This window comes from Sinocyclocheilus rhinocerous, unplaced genomic scaffold (assembly GCF_001515625.1).
Source record: "Sinocyclocheilus rhinocerous isolate Xijiao unplaced genomic scaffold, SAMN03320098_v1.1 scaffold785, whole genome shotgun sequence".
Lineage (NCBI taxonomy): Eukaryota > Metazoa > Chordata > Actinopteri > Cypriniformes > Cyprinidae > Sinocyclocheilus > Sinocyclocheilus rhinocerous.
This window is the reverse complement of record NW_015660521.1, coordinates 1,106,778-1,113,440: the sequence shown is the minus strand read 5'-3', so window position 1 is coordinate 1,113,440 and position 6,663 is coordinate 1,106,778. Positions and strand designations below refer to the sequence as shown.

General features: G+C 34.4%; 1 pseudogene; it reads left to right on the top strand.

Annotated features, from left to right (window-relative positions):
- The window catches only part of LOC107725328 (PHD finger protein 19-like), a 41,061-nt pseudogene that overhangs the window by 19,051 nt on the left and 15,347 nt on the right, over positions 1–6,663 (top strand).

Genomic DNA, 6,663 nt, shown 5'->3' with positions numbered 1-6,663 from the left:
TAATAATTTAAATATATATATATTTTTTTTTTTAATATAAATATATAAATATATTTTTAGGTTTCTCTGCGGCAAGGAGATCAAGAAGAGGAAATATATTTTCCGACTAAGGACAAGGGTCCCTCCTAACCCCCCATCTAAGTTGTTTCCGGAGAAGGCCCAGAACAGTGAGGGCCACGGGGGCCGCAAGAAAGGGGCCAGCAGAAGCAGGTTTGAGCATTTCTGAGCGCCTTATTACTGCCTCCCATTTTTATGACCAATATCTTTTGTTGATGTAACATGGAATCATTAAAATGAATTATCATGAGACTGATCCCAGTTTTTTTTAATATAAATATATAAATATATTTTTAGGTTTCTCTGCGGCAAGGAGATCAAGAAGAGGAAATATATTTTCCGACTAAGGACAAGGGTCCCTCCTAACCCCCCATCTAAGTTGTTTCCGGAGAAGGCCCAGAACAGTGAGGGCCACGGGGGCCGCAAGAAAGGGTCCAGCAGAAGCAGGTTTGAGCATTTCTGAGCGCCTTATTACTGCCTCCCATTTTTATGACCAATATCTTTTGTTGATGTAACATGGAATCATTAAAATGAATTATCATGAGACTGATCCCAGTTAAATATTTTATTTGGTTTACAATGCTATTTGTTTGTTATTTATCCAGTCAGTTGATCATAACTGAGATCTTTATTTTTTACTTGATGCTTCAAAGGGAATTTGGAAACTTTTGAGAAATTAGACTTTGGCAGTGAATGCACTGAAAGACACATGCAGGGCTTAAAGTTCTCCGGCACCGTTCCGGATCTCCGGCGTGCAGCGTTTGGCTGCGGAAAAAAATAGTCCTACATTTAAAAAAAAAATCTTGTTGATTGATATCACTTTCGAGTCCATGAGTTTGCCTACCAATGGTATTGTTGTTTGTTGTTTCTCCGATCACAAATGCAGACATGGCTTTATGTTTACGCAGCGCAATACGCAACGCGACGCGTAAAAAGACACAGGGCTTAAAGTTCTCCGGTGTGCAGCGTTTGGCTGCGGAAAAACACATTCCTACATTAAAAAAAATACAAAATAAAAATCTTGTTGATTGATATCACTTTCGAGTCCATGAGTTTGCCTACCAATGGTATGAGAGGAGCACAGCTTTCACTCTCAACCAAACTAACATTACTAGCCAATCAGAATGTTTTGCTCTTATAAACATGAGACGCGCATAATAGTATCCAATTGCGGAGTCGCAGCCCTGATGAATGGAGAAGTGCGACAAAAAGATGTGAGGCGCAATAGTCAAATATCTAGCGCATATTTACATAGAAAAACGAATTAAAAGCAGCGGAGCTTTGTAAACAGCTCAGAGTAATCATGTCATCTCCATAAAACGATATGATTGCCAGAACAAATTTACCAGGATTTTTGAAAAGGTCCTGTTCACACATGATCTATTAATGGTAACTTACCGGTAATTTACCAGTACTGTATGTGTGAAAGGGGCTAAACTCTTCCTCTGCATATGCCATGAATTTGAATTGCTTAACGTTCATCTGGAAAAACAAACATTGTTTAATCACGCTGTAAAGTGAAACGTCACCAGGCCGTTGGCGCCCTCTGCAGATATTTGTTTTAATACATAATGTACTTAAAGGCACAATATGTATTATTTTTTTTAATTAAAATATCCAAAAACCACTAGAACAGTGTTATACATTTTGCTGACTTGTGTACTTACATTATCCCAAATGTTTTGAAGAATGTTTAAATCCAGAGAAATAAGCAATTAGTTTGAAAAAAGAAAGCAATAACTTTGCCATAGTATCCTTTCAAATGTTAAAGTTGCCACAGTCATTGCATGCTTTGCATGTGCTGCCACGCCCCACCCCCGGAAATTTTTTTTTTTTTTACTTTAACCCCTGCACATGGCTTCTCCCCTATAATTAAACATTTGACAGCCACAATCCTTTTTAGGATTGAGTAATTTCAGCTCTCAGATCTGTATTGACATGTTTAGTGGGTGGAGACAATGCGTTGATTGACAGTTTATTTAGTTCAGTTGTTATTATGCTCAGTTATGTCGATTGAATGTTTCTCGTTTTCCTCTGTTGCAGTAGCTCTGTTCCTGCAGAGAAGCGGAGGAAGAGGTCCAAGTGGCTGCTGGAGGATGCTATTCCTAATGTAAGCTTTGTCACTTCACTGCGACACCAGTCGGATAAAATGACCTTTCTTGTCTGGTTGAAAACTGTGTTCTGTTATTACGGTTATTACTGTAAGACTGTCTAATAAAAAAAGGGTTCTAGGCCAGTTGCATAAACACAGAAAATGTGTCTTAAGATCTAGCCAGCAGTTTGCTAAAGGGTAATCAGCCTTATATTTCAGATTCAAATTAGGCCAGTTTACATTAAGTAAAAAAAAAAAAAAAAAGATGCAACTGGCTGCACTGATCTATAGCATTTTCATTTTTTACTATTTTAAATATTTCATATTTAACACTATTTTTAAATACTGGATGAGTTTATTTATCAGTGGTCAGTTAATATGAGTTGCTCAGTGTCAAATATTGATATTTAGAGACGTCAATACAATTCAAATTAGATGGATTTTATATGCACATACAACTCCTTTCAATAATTTGGGGTTCAGTAAGATTTTTTTTTAATTTGTAATTTTTTTGAGAGAAAAAAAAAAAGAAAAAAGTATGCATTAAGTTGATCAAAAGTGACAGTAAAGATATTATAAGATTACAGAGTTTATATTTCAAATAAATGTTGTTCTTCATCAAAGAATCCTGAAAGATGTATCTCGGTTATCACAAAAATATTAAGTAAATATTATATACAACTGTTTTCAACATTGATAATAATACGAAATGTTACTTGAGCAGCAAAACATTTTCTGAAGGATCATGTGACACTAAAGTAATGGCTACTAAAAAATTCAGCTTTGCCATCACAGGAATGAAATGACATTTTTCACAAATAAATTCACAATATTGCTGTTTTTACTGTATTTTGATCAAATAAATGCAGCCTTGACAAGCATTAGAGACTTCTTTCCAAAAAAAAAACAAAACATTAAAAATCGTACCAACCCAAAACTTTTAAATGGTATTTGATATGTTATACAATTTAATAACAGCAAGTAAGACATGCTCAAAACTTCTGAAATTAAATGAAGTCTAATTTTATTAAAAATATTTAAAAACAGGAAGTGTTTGATATCCATTCACAAGGCTTTCAGACACTTTGGTTAATTGGCCAGTTGGGTACAGTTACCAGAGGATGCTAGTTTTCTTAAAATGGTTGTGTATTAGATGTTTAATTGGCCTAGTTCAGGGAGGTTCCGACACTTTTTGTCAGCCGATCCCATTTGATCTAAAATATTTACTTGAAGTTTTAGTTTTAATTTTAGATTTCAATAATTTAAGAACACATTCGCGTATTGATGGTTCTCTGATGTTGGTTAATGGTCGCATGACATGCAGGTAAACTAATAAAAAAACTTTTTTATTTTTGTTTTTATGTTAAATTGATTTATTTATTGTAATTTTACATTTTAATGATTTAATTCATTATTAGGTTTTTATCAACTCACAAACCCCCTGCAGTTCACTCACGAACCCCAGGTTGGGAAACCTGATATATATTGATCTATCACTAAACCACACACACAAACTAAATAATTCAGTTTGTGCAGTCCTCTTGAAATCAGATTCATGAAGAGGTGAAGTGTTGGACTACTGAGGCTATGTTTGACCTGTCAGTGCGAATCTGAGCTTTCCTTACCGAGATTTTGTGCTCTAGCACTTCTTGAAGTTTCTAGAAACCCTCAATGGCTTGCTCTCAAGCAGCCGAGTGAATTGCTACTTGTTTCTTTCAGCCGTTTTTCCACACGGTTTCTTATGTACGGACTTAAAGCCGATTTAAATATGACCTGTGTGAAGTTTACTCTTCGATATCTTCTCCTGCCTCTCTTCATCGCTCTCTAGCATCTGCCTGCGCCCCGTGGTGATCTTCTTTTCATTCCTTGACGCCTGCTGCCATGCAGACCTTGCATTTCTCCCTCGCTTCTCTTGTGTTGTTTTGTCTCTTTCTCGCCTTTGCTCTCTCTCTCCCTCACCTTTTTTCTCGCTCTGTTGGTGAAGCTACTTTGAAAGCCAAGCTACAAGCTACCCATGATTTCAAGTAGCTGAACTTCAGTCAAGCTAGCCTTTAGCACAAGAAGTCAGCTGCACTACAAGCCACTAACAAGAAGTCACGCTTCTGACAAAATCTAGTTGGGTTACGTCTCTACTTTTAGTTTGTTACTCCCCAGCTCTCTCCTACCCTCTCATTCTGTCTTTCTACATTTTCTGAAAAAAGGATTACATTCATCCTCTGAAGCATTTAACTGACAAATCCTTCTGAGAGGTCTCCAGTCCCCAGACGTGCTTTACTTGAACCACACATCCTTGACACTCCAGGCAGCACGGCTAATAATGCCATGAGCAACTTCAAAGGCGGCATTAGAGTGACTGTAACAACCATGACGGCTCTGATTGGCATAATCAAAGCTGTGATTATCGTCATCATCCGAATGACAATCAGACGATGCACTGTAATGAATTTAACATTGTATTTCATGCTTTGTTTGTGCTATCTTTGCAGAATGACCTCACTTCTACCTGAATATTTTCAAAATATTTACTGTATGTGTGTGTATTTATGTATACTAATAAATATACACAGTACATATACATATACGTATTATGTAAACAAAAACTTTTATTTTGGATGCGATTAATCGCGATTAATCATTTGACAGCACTAATATATATTTATCTAAAATAGACATTTTATTGTCTATTTTACATTTTATCATTTGTTAATTTTATATTAGTTCATTTTTTCCTCATTTGTAAGTCACTTTGCATAAAAGCGTCTGCTAAATAACTAAATGTAATTTTATTTAGATGTGTAGAGTGAATACTATATATTTATAATAAGTATCAAATATTTATATTATTTTTTTATTTAAAGTGTTATCCATAGAATTTTGTAAAACTATGGGAGGTGGACCTCGGTCCAACTTTTTAGTTGTGATATCGTGTTTCAGTCTACATTAAATTCACTAAATATTATTAATAATGCAAATAATATTATAATTTTAGCTGCAGTGTAAATGAAAAATTAACTCTTCCTAATACTAATACTCTACTGTAGGAAAAAATGAAAATACTTTTTTTTTTCTTAATTTCTTCACTTGTGTTTAATGGTTAAACCCTCAAGATTTAATTTTGGTTCAATTCTGTTCATTTTTAGTTCCTGTGAAAACAGGTTTACAAACATGAATTTAGTGAAATACTTTAATCATCCGTCCACAAACATTGTTCAATCAATATACAAATGAGAAATTATGCAAATGTGAAAATAATGCTTAGCTGGTGCCTGTTATATACCCAAATGCACGTTAAACTCACAGCACAGAGATGGAGGTCGCTCCATTCACTGTGAACTGATGCAGCGAAAACACTGAATCACAAACTAATATGCAGTGCTACAGACTATATATTTATTTAAATCACCACCATTTGAGATCTGATAAGAGCACTAAGCCATATTGCGCTTTCAATTTTAGTTTGTTTGACAAATGCTTTGCCAAAAGCAATAGTGCAAAACACAACATTAGAGACCTGTTATGTTATTATGAGAAGAGTAAAATATTTTCGGTTCATTATGAAACAGTGGCGGGACAGATGAGACCATGGCAGGCAGCCAGAGTCTAGGTAATTAATGGGAAACGCTACATAATTATATATTGTAGTTTTATTGTTTTGAGCTCTTGTGTTACATAATGTCAAGAAATTACCATTATCTTTGTGCGTAATCTTTTTTTCCGATAAAACATATAATGCAAATAAAAAAGACAAGATAATCAAATCAGATAAAGTATTTAATTCACTAAATTGTTCACAAATAGGCATTACCACATGAATATATAAAGTGTAAACCTTTTTTTTTGTTTGTTTGTTTTTTCCCAAAAAAAAATAACTATGCTGTCAGGTATATTAATTTATTTTTGCTAAAAATTACAATAAACATTATATAAAGCCAGTGGTGGAAAGAGTACTGAAAAAATATACTCAAGTAAAAGTACCATTACCTTCCAAAAAATGTAGTGCGAGTAGAGTAAAAGTACTTGTCCAAAAAACTACTTGAGTAAGAGTAAAAGAGTAGCATATTTAAAAGTACTCATGAGTATTGAGTAGTGAGTACTGAGCTGTGGATGCTACCCCCTCATAATAAACGCTGTACACCGCAATCGATACCTTTTAAAAACGTTGTACATTCTGTAATTCACATTATCTTATTTGTCATAAAGAATGAAGAGTATCTATCATCCAGCAGTTTTAATTTTGACTGCCAACTCTTTAAAATACATCAAAACAGCACAGAAACTCATAGTTCAGCATCACACACCATGATATGGGTTAAAATGAGAGCCCATTTCTCTCCAAAACGGTGCCAGTTTTAGCGTTTTGCAATAAAGAAATAAGAATAACTAAACTTGATAATTTGTTACAATTTTAACATAAATGCACATTGTTCTAGAAGGATGGCAAATTGTTATGCTGATAATACAATTTGTAAGGAAAAATGCATTAAATAGCAAGGTATTTCTGGGGAAACTTTTTC